The following is a 19,407-nucleotide window of genomic DNA, read 5'->3' on the forward strand; positions in this document are numbered from 1 at the left end:
CCCATTTGGGGGAAGCAATAGAGGGGATAAGTGGTTTAGTAAGGGTAGCAATGGAGAGGATATGTGGTTTGTTAGGGTACAGAAGTGTTCAAAAACTAATCAAACATGAATTGATGAAAGGAAAAGTATCCAAATCTGTCTTTAGGTTTCAACTTAAGTTTCATCCACTAGTAAATACTAGTATAAATACCCATTAGTCAGTACAATTTTAAAGCTTTGGATTAAAAGACATCTCATTCTTTACATAATTCATTAAATTGCTTTAGACTATATATTTAGCATAATTGATGTATAAAAGAAAATTTATGCAAAAAAAAAACAACTTGTAAATGATTAGCTTATCCAAACTTACCTTCATATCACAATGGTTGATTTCTTTGACATGTATATAGTTTCTATCTTTTGAGATAATCAATATATTCAAAGAAAAGAAAGTGTGTATATGATCACTATCTCTAAGGTAAGATCAACCTATGTAAATCTTTAATATCCACTAGTCCCTCTTAAAGTTAAACTATCTTTCTCCTCAATAACTATGGATGTACTCCTTTTTAGACAAGTAGAGAAGTCCCTTAGAGCGATTGCATATAATGCGCATCAAGGCATCTAGCTTAGCATGAATAAGTCTCCTAGTAATCAACATGTCATCGAGGTATAGTATCAAAATGATAAGGCTACCATCACATGCCTTCTTTGTGTAAAGATACATATCCATCACACTACGAGGATAACCATACGAATGCATAAAAGCATCAAACTTGTGGTACCATTCCCTAGGTGCCTACTTAATTCCATAGAGACTCTTTCTCAAATTGCACACTAGGTGTTCCCTACCCACCATTTCCAGAAAGCCCTTAGGCTATTGCATATAAATTTCTAGAAAGCCATTATGCTATTGCATATAAATTTCCTTATGCAAGTGCAGGTAGTTATCTTGACCATTCGCATTAAATACAAGTCCCTTTTCCTATTTAAAACCCTTAGCAACCAAAAGATACTTGTATGATGGCTTAGGAAAACTAGGGTTCCTCTCTTCAACTTATACACCCACTTGCATGGCAATACATGTTTACCATCTAGCAAGGAAACCAAGTTCCACATATGATTTTTCTATAGTGAATCAAACTCAAACTGCATGGCCCTCTCCCAAGAGTGACTATCATCTCTACACATAGCCTCCTCATAAGTAAGGGGCTCATCAAAATCTATCACCAAGTCATAATGTATAGAGATCTCAAAATGATCAAGAGGATGTGAGCTCTAGTAGAGTGTCTCAAGGTCAGTTGTGGGGCTTGTTCTACCTATCCTCTCTGTCTAACATCATGATCTTACACAACATGTGGATCTTGGACCACTACAAGCTATCTAATTGGCACTAGCTATAGTGTAGCAAGAGGTTCCTCTCTTAAAAGATCACCCTATGTGCCTCAACCACCAGCTCTAGTCTCATATACATCATTTCCTTATGAAACACAATGTCATGGATACAAATAACCTTCTAAGCCTATGGATCTCAAAGGTGATAGCCCATCTCACTTACATCACCATATCTAAGAAAACATGCATTTGATGGAATAAAGATCCAACTTGTTGTATTTGTCTTTGGGAATATGGAAATAGGTCTCATATCCAAAGACTTTCAAGTGTGCATGTGAAGGAGGTTTAAAATACCATACCTCCTCTTTTGCAACTCTACCCACCAAGAGCAGTGCATGGGGATCTATTCAACCAAATGAATACCAATAGTAACTGCCTTAGCCCAAAAATAATGTGGTAAGCCTACCTAACTAAGGATATTACAGACTCTTTCTTGAATACTGTTATTCCTGTACTCGATAACACCATTCTAGGGTGGGTTGTATGAGGTAGTCAATTGACACTTAATACCCCTCCTATCACAAAACTACTCAAAAGTCTTAGAGACATATTCACCCCCATTGTCAAATCATAGGCATTTCAACCTATGCCTAGACTAGCTCCCAACCATAATAAGAAAGCATTGAAATGTAAGCAAGATTTGTGACATCTACTTTATAGAATAGGCTAAATCCTTATGCAGATGATCAATCAATGAATGTAACCAAAAACATTTGAATACATAAGAGCCAAAGGCTCGCCCACATGTATAGAACCAGACTTTTTATGTGAGTTATGAGTCTACATGCCCAAAATGATGATGCCAAAGAGATACATGTGGAAGATTGGTCATAGCGAAAACATGATCAGTAGATCTAAGTATAAGAAAGGGATACAAATACAAGCTACCAACCTTGGCACCTCTAGCAAAAATGAAGTTACCACATGTAGTCTTCCATGTAGAATCACCAAAAGATACATGATATCTGTCATTATCCAAGTGTCTAGATGAAAAGGCTTTTAGTCAAAGCCAAGACTTGGTATACATCATGTAGCACAAATAGAGTGCTAGTAACAAATTGCACTCTCACATCACCTATGCCAACAATATCACATATGTGATCATCACCTAGTCTAAATAAACATATAACAATGTGGTAGGCATTAAACTAATGATAATGTGGGCTGACATAGAAGGAAGCCCCCAAATCAAGAAGCCAACACTATGCTTAAGTAGATTGAGCATGAAGCAACTAAGTAGCATCGAGTAAGGAAGCAACAAGTATATAATCATATGAACTATACTCCAAAGCATTTATCTCTTCAATCTTAATGGTGGACTTAAGAATGCTATGATCATTAAAAGACTTGAATTATCATGTGCTTTTCCTTTTCCTTGATCATATATCATTGTGCATTTTATGGACTATGACCTTATGTGACCTTTCTACTCACAATAATGACAAATAAGAGAGGACTTAGGACCACACGACTTATTGCATAATTTTCCCATGAGACTTAAGACTTACCCTAATTGGGTTGTGAGTATCTACCATGTCAATCATTTCCTTTACCATCATGTCATGCATGACAAGTATAGGTTACATCAATGTTTTTTCTATTCACTTCTTTTGTAACCAAAGCACTTTTTACATTGGAGAATTTAAAGACATTTTCAAGAGGATTAACACTCATACTAGTGTGAAATATATCCCAAGCCTAAGGTAGTGTGACAAGCAAGAACAAACACTTTATGTTATCCTCAAACTGAATGCCTACAAGACAAGCCGGTTGAAAATGGAATGGAACTCATTCAAGTGAGTGGACATAGGAGTATCCTCCTTCATGTGAAGATCCACAAGCTTCTTCAACCAGTACAACTACAAACCAAGAATGTACTTGTCATAGAGATCACATATCTTTTTCCACTAAATCATAAGCACCACCTTCACTTGCAATAACATAAATAAGCCTACTTAGACAAAGACAAAATAATGGTAGACTCACATACCTCATCAAGCTCTTCCCAATCATATCTATTCCAATCTTTGGCTTTTTTTCCTTTGTCTTTAGCAGCCTCACTTGCTTCTTTTGCACCAATACTTACCAAATCTAAGCCTTCCACAATTGAAAGTTATTGCCACCAAACTTCTCTATGTTAAAGATAGCATTATCATTGGATGCATTTGAAACAACTACCATTGTGTCTACCAACCAAAGAGAGTAGAAGCTATGGTAAACATAGTGAATCAATTTCAAAATTAATCCAAAATACATGCAATAAGAGAAAGACTGAGCCAATACACTGCTATCCATAAGCAAGAACCACTAGAGTATACAATACAGGTGTTTTCTCTCAAAGAAACTACTCAAAATTGAATTTATGTATTGATGTCCATAAAATTATAGTAAATGAATATACAACTATAAGAAAATAATAAAAGACAAATCTCACACTACCAAGAATATTGGGGTAGCAATCAGAATGTGTAATGTAATGAGTAGTGCAAGATATATATAAATCATCAATGTACCAAATGTTGTCGAAGAACCAAAGATGTCAAATACATAGATGCAATCCAAAGCAAATAAGTAGCATGTACATAAGCCAACTATGCATAAGAGATATCCAAAAGCAACAGAGATCCACCAATCTGCAATTGACTCACTCCATATGAACAATGATGCTCAAGTATATAATCGAGAGTGCATCCCAAGTTGATAAACCCATTTAATAGAAGGAAGTATTGGGCTCGGGGAAGTTACTATATGTATATCCTCTATATCACGTGTGTTCAAGGCCTATTTATAAATATCGTTATATGTAATCTTTTCTTGAATAAAACATATCCTTTTCTATTCAATCTATAAATAACCCTTTTATATTACATCCTTCTGTATGTAAAAAATGTATAAAAATGTTATTTTAAAAATACATGATTTTGAACCCACGTGATACACACATATATTCATGAGTAACTTACCCAAGGTACTGGGTATATAGAGCAAAGCTAAATCATCCCACAATCATGAATGTTTGCAACATGGACAATGTATGCATAAACAAATAAATGTGTAAGAGTCTTCCACTAACTCAAGAGTCCAAGCTCTGTAATAAATATATCAAAGTGCTCCCACAAAAGTAAATCTAAAATTTCCAAGAGCAAAGCAAAGATCAATACATATGTCTCATAACATTGGGATGCTCAATGACATGAAGCAAAACATCTAGAAGTATGTACTTGTAATAAACCTTCAAGCTTGTAAATGAAAAACCACTAAATTAAAAACAAACTTTACAAATGATGTAAGCCCTTCAAATTGTGGTGACCTTTGAGTGACTGGATCGAGTGGATAAATGCACCCATTAACCCAAAGGTCCACTTTTTTTTCCCTGCATTTCTTTTTTGTTGAATCATGTATCTTATTGCATCATCCCTTTCCACAGTTCTTTTGAACATTGGTGCATATTCATCCTCCAATTGAAAGTGAATATCTATAACATCCCATAGGACCCCCCTGTAAATTCAAAAAGAGAAAAATCTATTACCTTTAGTACAATTTTTTTTTACTCCCCCCTCTCTTCCCGCCGACAGCACGTCGGGGGGGGGGGGGGGGAGAGAGAGAGAGAGTGTGTGTGTGTGTGTGTGTGTGTGTGTGTGGGAGTGGTGGTGATGGGGGGGGAGGCATGCAACCTCCAGGTGGGAGGGGTGGCCATGCCACCTACCTCCTCCCCTCCCCTATATAAGGGGAGGCTTCTCCCCTCCCCAAGCAGAGACACGAGGCTACGCCTTCCATACGTCGCCACCCTCCCCCCGTCAGCTGCTACGCATGACCTTGGGGCCTCCGACTGAAGGCTTCCCCCCCCCCTCCTCGCTTGGCGGCAGACAAAGGCTATGGCCCCCTTCCTTACGTCACATCCCTCCCCATCCACTGCTGCGCATGGCCCTTGGGCCTCCATTGAAGGTCGTCCCCCCCTCCGTCTGCAATGACTGCAGTCCCCCCCCTGGGGCTCTCGACCGTAGCCACCCCACCGTCAATCGTTGTACCACCCCCCCTGGCCGTCCGATTGAAGTTCCCCCCCCTGTGCCCTACTACAACGGCAGCCTTGGTCCGACGTGCTAGCCAACTGCGCCACCACCCAGGCTGACGACTTAGCCCATCCCTCCCCCCCCCCCCCCCCCCCCCCCCCCCGTGACAGCTGGCAGTGACACCCTCCTCTACCGTGATCTACGCGCCCAACGTGTGAGAGAGAAGGAGTGAGGAGAGGGAAGAAGGAGGAGTGGGAAGAGAAAGAAAGAGGGAGAGAGAGAAGAGAAGGAGGAGTGAGAAGAGGGAAGAAGGAGGAGTGGGAAGAGAAAGAAGAAGGGAGAGGGAGAGGGAGAGGGAGAGGGAGAGGGAGTTGGTAAGTAACCGCAACAAGTCACTCAAACCACTCCCTCGGTGAAGGACCCCATCCAGTGGTCTTTCCTATCGAACCTATCAACCCGAAACCCTCTCCGCAAGGCAAATGGCTCCCAAGAAGAAAGTCACGGGAAGCGTAGGCGCCCAAGCTACCTATAATGTTGCGGAGACGAGGGGAGTGACCAACGCAGCACACATGAATCAAGCCCACGTTCTAAGCTTTAAAATATAATTAGGTATTATTTCTTATGGAAGAGATGAAAGGATTAGTGAAGTGCATGGAACAAGAACGAGTCTTAGGGTTCTGTTTACTCTAAGTACTAAGTTGCATGTGCGAAATGGTAGAGTTTGGAATTCGCATAAGATTTTATGCATGAAATGATAGCTTTTACTCACATAAAATGATAGGGTTATCACCTTACTTCACATAAAATGATAGCTTTTTAACCAGTTCAGTGCATGAATAGTCATTTGGAATTCACGTTTCGCTATCATGGTTAAAAGAAATACATGAAATGTTAATTTCTGTTCATGAGATACACTTGCATCGTTAGACAAAACCCTAGACTTCCATATACACAAGTCACATGTGATCCGGTGCATTAGAAATAAGTACTCGTTGCTAGGAATAAAGAGAGATAAAAGTCATCTAGGAGGTACAACTATACTAAACGCGCAATGTGCATGATGGTTAAGGTTGATTGGAAAATCCTGCATAGAACTGCGCTAAGAGAATTGGAGGGATCGCATGCATCTAGACTACATCTTGAAGGTCTAAATGAAGAATCATGTGTTGCCATGTGTGTTAACTGAGCTTGGTTGGAACTAGAGATTAAAAGACCCTTGGTTGGGTCGTGAATATGGCATGTCCGTTGCCTTGACTGACCAGCTAATGCTTGAGTTAGGGATTAAGATACCCTAAGATAAAACCCAAGGGAAAATGGCAAGTCAAAAATAAGTTAACTTACCAAGACCATTTACTTGCATAATCTTATTCAGAATTTTTGGGATCTCGCCAAGTCGCAAAAAGACCCAAGATCGGATGCTAGGAGCATCCAGGAAAAAAAGGAGTCACACCTTAGTAGTCGGTGTACAAATGACCTCTGAAATGTTCGTGCTTGTACTTAGGTACATTATTTGGTCTCTTTGATCAAGGAACTAATTTAAGGAAAACACTTAATGCTTCAGGTTGAAATCATGGAGAGAGAGGCAGGAACAGTTACCTCCGACTGTCTGCCTGGCCCTATCCAAGGGGGTTGTTAGCCGCATTGGGTATATGGACCTAACCCGTTGCGAGAGGTCTCTCTGTGGGCGCTACTTAGAGTGGGAGGACACTTGGGTGCCAGGGGAGGCTCTGGCTGTAAATCCCTTACCTTCGGATCCCGCACAAGAGGTCGACGTGACTCGAGATGGGATCTCGAGGCCCGTGTACTAGTCAACGGGCGAAACTTAGAGTAGCAATCCTATAGATTGCTGGGATAGCCTTCGGGCATGATATTGGATGTACTCCATGATTTTTATAAATAAAGAGCAGATATTGGAGAAAAATGAATTTTCTTGACATTGTTTTTGTGTTAGTGCCTAAGTTGTGTGAAGGAACCTGTGATTAATTTGATTAATTATGAAAGCTACTTTTGCATGTCAAAACATAGTGTGGTAGGTAATCAGGTAACTAAAGCAAACTGAGAAAAGTGTAGTGGACGTGACTTAGGTCCGTCCTACGGAAGGGTAGTGCCGGTTAGCTGGGAACTTTTCTCAAATGATGAGATGATAAGACAATGAAGACCTAGTGTCAGTAGATGTAGAATTTCCGATTTATTTTGTTTTAGGGGAAAGGAATGGGACTATGCCGATCCCAAGAGGGAACGGCCGGACACTTCCACTCAGGGCAGACTCGGGGAGACCTAGATCGCAAACCCTGTGTCATTCCTTGCGAGTGCCAGGCAGAGCCTTCTAGACCCTCCTCCCGATGGGCTGCTAAGACGTGTCCCTCAAGCGGACAAGCGGACAAATTACAATATCTCTCTTTCTCTTGGTATGTCCTGCACTACATCATCTTGTAAAGAAAAATATATGCCAATTTTAACTTGGATTAGCATTCAAATCATGCAATTACACCCCTTTGATTCACTATATTTGTGTTCTTTTTTACCTAGTTGGATCTTGTCTCTTTCTCTTGATTTCAGTCTCATGATAGACCCTAATCAACCCCTAATCTGCTTGTAATCTTAGCTTTTAATCTACCTCTAATTAGCATCCAATCTTATCTTCTGTTCTATTCAAAATATTCTCTCTCTCTCTCTCTCTCTCTCTCTCTCTCTCTCTCTCTCTCTCTCTCTCTCTCTCTCTCTCTCTCTCTCTCTCTCTCTCTCTCTCTCTCTCTCTCTCTCTCTCTCTCTCTACAAGAATTGATCAAAGATATTTAAACACATTTATACAAAAGCTTGGCTAGTAGAGAGCAATAACATCATCTTATCTTCTACCCTAATTTACTCTCTGTCACTCTATCACTTATTTTCTTAGTTCATCTTATACAATCATCTCTTACCCCCCTTCTCTCTCTCTCTCTCCCTCTCTCTCTCTCTCCCCCTTCCTCTCTCTATGAATTGATACTTAAGGATTAAACAACTATGAAGAATAATAAAATCACAGAGATTAAAAAAATAAAGATACCTCCATTATCACTTGATTGCTTGTAGTATAGAGTGTTGAAGAGGAAGATATCTTATAGCACAGTACTAAAGGATTGATTGTAGCAGGGTAGAGAGTGTTATAGTAGATAGAGATTATTTGATTCTAGCAACAAATGGTATCAAAACCAATCCTGAGATTGCTTGTAGCAAGGTAGAGAGTGTTGTAGATAGTACTGAGTGTTGCTTCAGAAGAATTCATATGCAAGAAACCATATTCTAGAGGGAAGAAAAAGAGTACACAAAATTTCAAACAAAACTAGAGCTTTGAGAGAAAATGAAAAAATACCTAGAAATAGGCATATAATTGTCCAAAAAATATAAAAATTTACAAGGAAACTCTTGAGTTAAAAAGGTGTCTCTAGGTAAAAAATAATCTTAAAATATGATGTGTATCCTTTTAAGAAGCAAGAATGAGAATGATTCTAATATATTTTCATGTTGAAAAGTCATGAGGGCATTAAAGAGTCGTATATTAATGATTGGCTCTATTTTTAGAGAAAATAAAATTGTATTTTTTAGTTATGAGGATTTTGAGAAAACGTAATCTTATCCTACAGTTTGGGAATAAAATAATATGTGAAATTTATTGAAAATATAGATACGAGACTTTCTTGATTGTAGAAGATCTCTTATTATAATATTATTTTGGAATCTCTTTTTAGAGAGAGAGAGGTGAGAGAAATCCCTTAAGGGGAAAAAAAGACAGTCCATATTTCTCCCAATGATCACCATGTAAACAAAGAATTGAGGCTATGGCTCAATATAGACCATTTATATCTAACCCATATGCTTTGTAATCCACCATAAATGACTTCAAATATTAAAAAATGTGAATGTGGCTCAAAAGCAATCTCTTACATTCATATAACTAGTTTTGAACCTATACAGTCCATATAGATATGTGAGTATTCCCAAACGTCAATCTTGCTTCCTATTACAACAATAGAGAAATATACATTAAAATAGCCCACAAAAGCATTGTTTTAGGATTACCAAAAGGCTTTCTCAAGCATATATAATAAATAGATCTGATGGAAAGCTCTATGGACAATAGTGTTGCCCCATTTTCTTGCTTATATAGTAGTGAATCTCAACACATATCAGCCCCAAACATTATCTTGCATCCAATGATAGCAATGAAGTAAGAGGCATAAAAACAACCCCTTTTTCCCTCATTTCAGGATAGCCAAGAGCAACCTTGAGACATAGATTAGGGAGAGAACTCTATGAGTATTAGTGTTGTCCTATTTTACTACATATACAATAGTATATTTTAGCATGCAAGAGAACTCAAAGCATCCCTTGATCAGCCCTAAAGTATCTCTCAATATTTATCTTTATACGTATAAAGTATGCCGTGTAGAATGCTTCTTTCTTCTATCTTCACCAAGAGCAATCATCTTCCATGCAAATTGACCCTATAATCCACCTTTCTTCTACCATAGAATAGGTGCAAAACAATCCTAAACTATTGTCTACATTTTCCTCCAACATGATCTAAAAACTGCTTCAAAAAGCATACCTAACTCAAGTAAAGTCCTCTTTTTGTTTAAGTATGGATATTATGCCTATCAATAGATTGATACATATAAAATATTTAATGTTTTCTTGGCATGTTGGACACTTGGCCAAGGCTCTTGGATAGGTTCTTTAATTGGCTTAACACTTCATGTAGATAAGTAGCTAGTGCCACGTATGCATACAAATAAAATAGTAGTGTAAATGGACTCCTCATTGCTTTCCTCTACTGGACCCATACTGGACCTGTAGCCCCACAGCATCCATTCCCTTTAAATCTGCACATCCGTTGCCACGTGCCACACTATACCACCCTCCTAGGTCAAAGGGCCAAATAGTATTCTCCCAAAGTGGCATGCAATAGACACATGCTATCATCTCTAGGATAAAAAATTGGGACCATGATCTCACCTAAATCATGAGCATTGTAGCATCCTCTTGGATCATAAACCCAAATTCATGTCACCCACATAAGCATGCATTCAAGCCATTTTTTTCCTCCCAGAGTATATGACATCCAAAGGTCAAAGCTAAATAGCATGTAACCATATGTATCGTGCTATTGGAAGAAATCCATTCTCTCACTAGGATCAAATGGCATAGTGAAGCCATAGCACCTTGAAGCATATCATGACTTGTAGCTTCCCCTAGATCACAAGGTATCATTGAGTACATCCACATCCATTGTACAATTTTTTCAAATGGTTGTGGCCTATAAATCATACTCACATCTACTCCATCATCATAGATATAAAACATACTTGCCCACTATCCAACAACTAACTCAGCTTACCTTGCAACATAATTAATATTCTAGGTGAAGTAATGTTACCCTAGCTTTGAAACTAGCATTATATATCTATAGATGAGCCAACTCTTGCACAGTATTTTCTAGAACCTCATCCAATAACTACATAAATATAAGCTCAATATCATTCTCCTCTGGCTGTACTAACTCCCAGAAACTTTTATCATTCATATCACAAAACCCTTTGACAGTTTCATGTACAAAAACTTCTTCACATGTACTATGCATGTTGATCATATGTCTTACAACCTTTTCATCATCCTTCTCACTTTCTTGCAAGCACTTCAACACTTATGTAGCTAGAACAAACATAAGTGGTGATGCCATCTCAATGTCTTCTATGCATTCCACATGTACATCATATTGGATAGCATTAGCAACCATTACATCGACATCATAAATCACATCACCTATATCATTTATATCCTCAATCAATACATTATCTGCATGCACAGTCCTTATCTTACCTTCATTTATTGTTAATATATCATTTGCATTCCCAAACAATATATCTATTCCATCACCTCCAAACAACATGTCAAAGAACACAAACAATTCTAGTCAAGATATCTACATCTTCAATACCCTCTGATAATGTATCTACAAAAAACTCAGTGTTCTAGCTTTTAGCAAGATATGCATACACAGATAAGGAATTGATATGAGCATCCCAACGTATCATTTTTCAAATACATTTTTTTCCCTTATGCATCTCATGTCTAAAATTTTCCTTTTTCTATAGTCTATATTGTGTGTGTCCAAGGTTCATTCTTTTTGCTAAGTATAGCATCACATTTAGAATTTTTCCTAGAGAAACTTTCAATCTAGAAGCCATAGGCTGCAGTGCCAACTTCTACATTCCACCCTTCCAAAATTTTGGATTGAGTGGCAATCCTATATTACATTAGATGAATGTTTATAGAAAATATGATTTTTGTCCAAAGCATCCATATATATCGTGCAATCTTTGTGTTTATGATGTGTGCTATCATGTTGAAAAACACGGACCTAGAACTAGATCGACTATGGTGGACACAAGTCAAACACACGATACATTATCAGAAGGAATTGTAACTCAAGTGAATTAGGTTCCAAGATACATTAGCTTGGACTCATAAACACAATCTTGAGTGACTCAAATTGATAGTACAATTACATTGAAATGAGTATCAAGTATACGCCTTTATAGCTTTTTGGATAGTACCACTTTTGTTCTTTGTGCTTATGGGATTTTGGACATCTCTTCCTAGAGTTTCTAGAGCATACATATTTTCTTATATCTTCAATAAAAAGCCACTTATGGGCCAACCTCTTTTGGGCATACATCATTTGATTTCTCAACACCCCCCCTCAAATGATGAGTCTCTACCCTTGCTGGCTTTTGCCCCCGCTACATGTGAACATGGACCAGGAGACTAGCTCTTTGGTAGCCTAGTCAAGTTAAGGCTTGAAACTTTATATCTTGGTAGGGTTCTTACATCCACTATGGGAAACAAGATCCACTATGGAAAAGATCCACTTTGGGAAAACATAATCCATAATATTTTATTTTATTTTTTGTAAAACATTTTGTTTGTAACAGCGGAAATTTCATTATCTTCTTCTTGCTTTAAGACATTGCTAACATCATGAGTGAGAGTGCAACTCTTTCCAAAGTGTTTGTTTCCAAAAGATGATAGAACATTCCAAGAAGACCCAACATCCCTAGCCCCAGAGTCACAAGAAAGAGTGTCTCCCCACTAACAAATCCATTGGCTTCAACTACTTCAATCGTTCCATTGTAAAAGACTGATCCATACAATTGACCGTCAACTTCATAGACAATGCTAGCAGCCAATGCAAAACTCCCTGGCTGTAGGTACTTGCTGATTGTGAAGGCATAGGAAAAGGGTTCATAGACAATGCTAGCAGTCAATGCAAAACTCCCTGGCTATAGGTACTTGCTGACTGTGAAGGCATAGGGAAAGGATGCCTGTAAGGAGGAACTTTTGCACTGCCAAATTCCATAGTAGAGAAGTTCTGAACAAGGTATCTGTAGTCATAGGGTAAATGCAGACTTGCTGAGACATGACGAACTTTCAAAAGCAAATCACCATTGTTTGAAACTTCAACAATTATTTCAGTCTATTCTCCAGCTAGGATTGCTTTGTCGGCATGATCTAGAAAGTGGAATACAATCTTGACACCTGGTGCCAGCTTAAGATATTCTTGTGAGTACTCTTGGTCTTCCTCACCAACAAATCCCCACTTTTGCATCTCCCACCCCATTTATGAGGTCATCCTCCATCTTGAGCAATGACGCAGGAAATTGCAGAAAAGGCACTCATTAACAATCCGATGAACAAAGCACAGTCGAACTGAGATTGGTGGGCCATGGCAGCCTCTCTGTCTTGTCACAACATAGAAACAACAGAGGGAGAGAGAGCTCCTTAATCGGCTCTAGCAATCGGATAGCAATGTCAAGCCCGGTGTTGGCTACATGAGCAAGCTTCTCCGTATAACACATGGTTCTGAAAGGTCCCCTAGTCTGGGTTTTCACATCATACGTTCTGGATGCATGCTAGGCTAATCGAACCATGATGGGTGCACAGTTCTTCTCTGCAATCAAGGCTCGCAGTTTTCTCCTTGCTTTGTCAACTGCGTGCAGATACTCATTGTTAACAGTAGGATAAACCTTCCCTATTTACAGAAAGCTTATGAGTAGCTCGTGTTGATGCTTTGCAAATGAGAGAAAGCTTTGCTGGCTGTATGTTTCCTTAGGGCGTCTTGATGACATACACATGTTGTTGCATCTGCTGACCGTACTCCTAAAAACACGTTTTGCTTAGCCCAATGATCACGCTCCAACCGACTCTATGAGCAGCTCAACTATGTTCAATTTGGAAAATCAATTGCCTAGATAATCACAATGATGGCTTGAAGAAATTAAGATGAAAAAAAGGCATGTACAAGGAGAAATAATCGAAATGGGAAGGATTTAAAGTATCCAGGGAAGAAGTATGATGCATCCACTAGCTATCTAGCTCAACCATGGCTCTGATACCATGTTGAAAAACACGGACCTATAACTAGATTGGCTATGGTGGATGCATGATACATTATCAGAACGAGGAATTGTAACTCAAGTGAATTAGGTTCCAAGATACATTAGCTTGGACTCATAAATACAATCTTGAGTGACTCAAATTGATAGTACCATTACATTGAAATGAGTGTCAAGTACATGTTTCTAGAGCATACATCTTTTCTCATATATTCCATACAAAGCCACTTATGGGCTAGCCTCTTTTGGGCATACATCATTTGATTTCTCAACACCCCCACTCAAATGATGAGTCTCTACCCTTGCTGGCTTTTGCCCCCCCTACATGTGAACATGGAGCAGAAGACTAGCTCTTTGGCAGCCTAGTCAAGTTAAGGCTTGAAACTTTACATATTGATACGGTTTTTACGTCCACTATGGGAAACAAGATCCACGTTGGGAAAACATAATCCATGATGATTTTTTTATTTTTGCAAAACATTTTGTTTGTAACAGCGGAAATTTCATTATATTCTTCTTGCTTTGACATTGCTAACAACATGAGTGAGAGGTGCAACTCTTTCCAAAGTGTTTGTTTCCAAAAGATGATAGAACATTCCAAGAAGACCCAACATCCCCAGCCCCAAAGTCACAAGAAAGAGTGTCTCCCCACCACTGAGAAATCCATAGGCTTCAACGACTTCAATTGTTCTATTGTAAAAGACAGATCCATACGACTAACCGTCAACTTCATAGATAATTATTTTAGTTTGAAACTCCAACAATTATTTTAGTTTGTTCTCCAGCTAGGATTGCTTTGTCGACATGATCTAGAAAGTGGAATACAGTCTTGACACTTGGTGCCAGCTTAAGATCTTCTTGTGAGTACTCTTGGTCTTCCCCACCAACAAATCCCCACTTTTGCATCTCCCACCCCATTTATGGGGTCATCCTCCATCTTGAGCAATGACGCAAGCAATTGTAGAAAAGGCCAGTAACAATCCGATGAACAAAGCACATTCGAACTGAGATCAGCGGGCCATGGCAGCCTCTCTCTCTTGTCACAACACAGAAACACAGAGGGGGAGAGAGCTCCTTAATCGGCTCTAGCAAATAGATAGCAATGTCAAGCCCGGCATTGGCTACATGAGCAAGCTTCTCAGGATTACACATGGTTCTGGAAGGTCCCCCAGTCTGGGTCTTCACATCATACATCTTGGCTTCATGCCAAGCTAATCGGACCATGATGGGTGCATAGTTCTTCTCTCTAATCAAGGCTCGCTGTTTTCTCCTTGATTTGTCAACTGCGCGCAGATACTCATTGCTGACAGCAAGATAAACCTTCCCTATTTACAGAAAGTTGATGAGGAGCTCATGTTTTGCTTTGCAAATGAGAGAAAGATTTGCTGGCTATATGTTTCCTTGGGACATCTTGATGACATACACGCATTGTTGCAGCTTCTGACCCTACTCCTAAAACATGCCTTGCTTAGGCCAATGATCATACTGCAGCCTACTCTACGAGCAGCTCAACTATGTTCGATTTGAATATTAATTGCCTAGATAATCCCAATGATGGCCTAAAGAAACTAAGATGAAAAAAAGGCATGTACAAGGAGAAATAATCGAAATGGGAAGGATTTAAAGTATGCATGGAAGAAGTATGATGCATCCACTAGCTATCTAGCTCAACCATGGCTCTGATACCATGTTGAAAAACACAAACCTAGAACTAGATTGGCTATGGTGGACGCACGATACATTATTAGAATGAGGAATTGTAACTCAAGTGAATTAGGTTCCAAGATACATTAGCTTGGACTCATAAACACAATCTTGAGTGACTCAATTTGATAGTACCATTACATTGGAATGAGTGTCAAGTACATGCCTTTATAGCTTTTTGGATAGTACCACTTTTGTTCTCTGTGCTTATGGGATTTTGGACATCTCTTTCTAGAGTTTCTAGAGCATACATCTTTTCTCATATCTTCCATACAAAGCCACTTATCAGCCAGCCTCTTCGGGGCATACGTCATTTGATTTCTCAACATATCACACCAAATACATCAACGGACACAAAGGCTTCATGAATCTAATCGTCGGTCCTATAGATTATCCTTGTTCTTCTTCTCTATCATTTTACAAGCATAGACATAATATCTTTTACATTGTGTCAATTTGTCTTCAATCATTGTTCGATGCTTTCATCCTCCAAGAGCTCTTCAAGGCTCAACTGCAATGCATGATTAGCTAATTGAAGATACAACTCAATATTTCTTTATTCTAAAGATTACTACTTTATATGAACCCAACTAATCATATCTACGTTCAAACATGTGCAATAACTTTGCAATAGCAAGCCACCTCTTTGTTGGGTTTTGCAACCCACTCCATGAAATTTCTTTTAGTGACCAATCATCCATCTTCAATAATTATTTACTTGCTACATGGTGATCAATCTACTTTTACTAATAATGGTAGGAATCCACCATCTATTATTTTGGAATGAATTAAACACTAATATGGATGTGATGTGAAAGCTTGGGTGCCTTGTTGAAGGTTGTATCCATGTGGTAAGAGAGAGGGAGAGAGGGGAACAAGCCAAATAAGGAGGGAAAAAGATGAGCACCAAACTTTTTTGTGATTTGAATTCAAAATTCAATCATGATTATCATGCAATTATATTTGTATCATTAATGTAAAGTGGTTAATACCCTATGCCATTAATATCCAAGGGCGTCATAATCACAATTTACAAGAGTTTAATAATAGGTATTCCTAACAAATTTTTGCATTTTCTAAAAAGAAATATTTGTTTGATTTCTCAAAAATTTCACATAGATTATATGGTTAGTTCTAGGATATGTGTGTGATATCTTGTTGATAATGTGATGTCTATAACGCAAGTTCACTTTGGGAAGGTTCTTTGGAATTGACAACTTTATTTTTAGTTAGCTACAATGTTGCAATGACGATATTTGACACTTAGGAGAATACAAAAACAAAGGGGAAAAGTTTGCAAAAAAGGGCTACTAAGGATTATCTAAAGGTCAGCAAGGTGGCTTTAGAAGCATAATGAGGAGATGAGGAGGGTGTTCCAAGGGTGTGAGAGTGTACAAGGAATGCCTCTTTGTAAGTTGGTAAAAACAAAATTGTAATGTACATTAATAATTGCACAATGACATCTCCTCGAGGAATTATGTTTAAAAAAACTAAAATCTCATGTTCCCGTTTAAACATGGATCCAATCCTATATTAAATTTGAATCTTAAGGTTATCTCTCCTTGTAGTTTAACACCTAAAAACAAGGTTAAAAACTAACAATGGCTTGTAGTGAATATGTATTGCACATTAAAAGGCCTGATTGAAAGTTACACATGCATTAGTTCATTTCATTCTTTCCTGATTAATTCTCAGGTTGTTTGCTTAATGACAAATTAACCCACATTTGGTAGGTCAAAAAGTGATGTTGAGAGGGAAGGATTTTATTTTGAAAGAGGAGAGATATGTAATAATGATCAAAATGGATCTTACAGGAAAATTGAACACTAACCCCTTTAAAAGTATGGCTAATTATGTGAGTTGGTTGGTTTTATATCAAAGATTGGAAGGATCGATGTGTAAGTGTGATTGCTCCTCCTCCACAGATGCACCCATGCACACATGCACACACACACGCTCTCTCTCTCTCTCTCTCTCTCTCTCTCTCTCTCATAATCGAGTGGCTATAGTAGTGGCAAGCAAGACTCCCTCCTTCCTTTGTGCCAACAAAAAAAGATAACATTAAGATAGCAATGCTTAAGGGCCAATGTTTATTAAGAGTTACTTGTTTTCTCGCTTCCTAGCATATCTGCAAGGGTCTACCAAAACGAGAAAAAAAAGAAAGAGGGGAAAAAAAGAACATTGGAAAAATCGATGCGTAAGAGAGACGCGTGACCCCCCACCTCGAGTCTGGTCGGGTTGTTTGAGGCTTGCGGGGCACGCCGTCCATTATTATTAATTAATAATTAAGAAAACTATATTCAACAGAGCAGGCGCTACAGCGATGGCTCGCCCGACCGACACGTGGCTGTCGCTGAGCTCCCACGGCTTTTCAGACTTGCCGCTCCTCGAAGCCCCCCTTCCCGCGCACGCCGTCCCCGCCCGCACGCCTCCCTTCGCCTTTTGCGGGACACACCCGCCAGTGTCCACTGGCTGCTGCCGGTTTGCCGGTCAGTCTCGGAGCAAAACCCACCCTTTCCCCATCATTTTCTCTCTTGAAAAAACAAAAAAGCTGTTTTTGAATGTTTCCACTACATATGCTCGCTTTATGCATGCAATCCTTAAGGGCGTTTCACATGGACTTCTCAAAGACGACGATTTTTAGGAGGTTCAAGGGCCATTTGAGTGCCACCAAAAATGAGGAAATCCATGCTCCCTTGATTCTCGACCATTCCATGCACCTCTACAACTGGTTGAAGCAGAGGAAGGAGAAGCTCTAGATATAAGAATTCTGTCGATTTTGCTACCCAAATGATTTCGAATGCTAGCTTTGAAGGCCATCATGGTGTGCATTTACAGGAGCCCAAAGAGGGACTCACAAGGACAAAATTGTAAAAAGCACATAATAACCAATACAATGACATTCGAACTCATACCAGCCCACTCGTATTTAGTGACACAATCCCTCGTTTATCCACTTCATCTAGACAAACTAGTTGAAAAAGAAACCCAGATGACACTCTCCTAATGTCCCACATGCATACAAAAATGACACTCTTTTGAGGGCCATCACTTTATCAGCCCTCGCATCCTAGGCTATATAAAACCCTTTAACGCAAAAAAGATGCAGGGATTTGATCAAATTACATGCATTTGCCATTTTTATAACTAGAAATTGTGTAAGGCTCCAAGTCTTAAACCTTCTTCTTTAAATTTTGCAATTCATTAAAATAAATCCTCGGTTTTCCAAAAGCACTAGTTCCACATGATTCCAATATGGGGACTAGTAACATGAAGCCTTGTGACACCCTACTTGGCCCTCCCCATTCAAGCATGCAAGTAGAAAGATAGAGTTGGTCCAAATTTCAAAAAAGCTTCTCAACCAATGTACTAATTGTGTCTTCAAAAAGCAATGAGAATGTAGCAAATACAAGGTTCACCTATCAAAAATGGCATCCAACAATGCTTTGCTAGATTGAGAGGAAATTCAAACTTTGAACCACTTTTTCTTTACATGTTGCAAAAAAATCAAAATCAAGTATCTCAAAGACATCTATCTTTCTCGACTTAGTTTCTTAAACATGATCTAGATCTAGGATGAGGGAATTATTTTTTCCCAACCTTTTAGGCTTAGGTTACTCTAAAAATTTTATTTGCTTCGATAGCCTTTTTTAGGCTTGGAATAAAGAGGAGGCTTGACAAAATATAGCACGATCCATGATAAACCTCTTAACACCATAATAGGGATGGTGACTATGCATGTTGCGAGTTGAGAGTTGCAGCGTAATGGGCCAACTATGTATCAAGCTATGTGGCAAGGACTCTTACAAGAACACACCAAGAAAATGATTATTAGGTGTACTATTATCCACATCGACTCGTCTTGTCACTATTGTCTAATA

At 38.8% G+C, this 19,407-nt stretch overlaps 1 pseudogene; it reads right to left on the bottom strand.

The window, feature by feature from the left end:
* Positions 1 to 12,388: 12,388 nt before the first annotated feature.
* Positions 12,389 to 13,066, bottom strand: LOC148010624 (translocon-associated protein subunit alpha pseudogene; annotated as a pseudogene).
* Positions 13,067 to 19,407: the final 6,341 nt, after the last annotated feature.

Source organism: Lygodium microphyllum, chromosome 29 (assembly GCF_053477565.2).
Source record: "Lygodium microphyllum isolate KBCC chromosome 29, Lygodium_microphyllum_v1.1.10, whole genome shotgun sequence".
Taxonomy (NCBI): domain Eukaryota; kingdom Viridiplantae; phylum Streptophyta; class Polypodiopsida; order Schizaeales; family Lygodiaceae; genus Lygodium; species Lygodium microphyllum.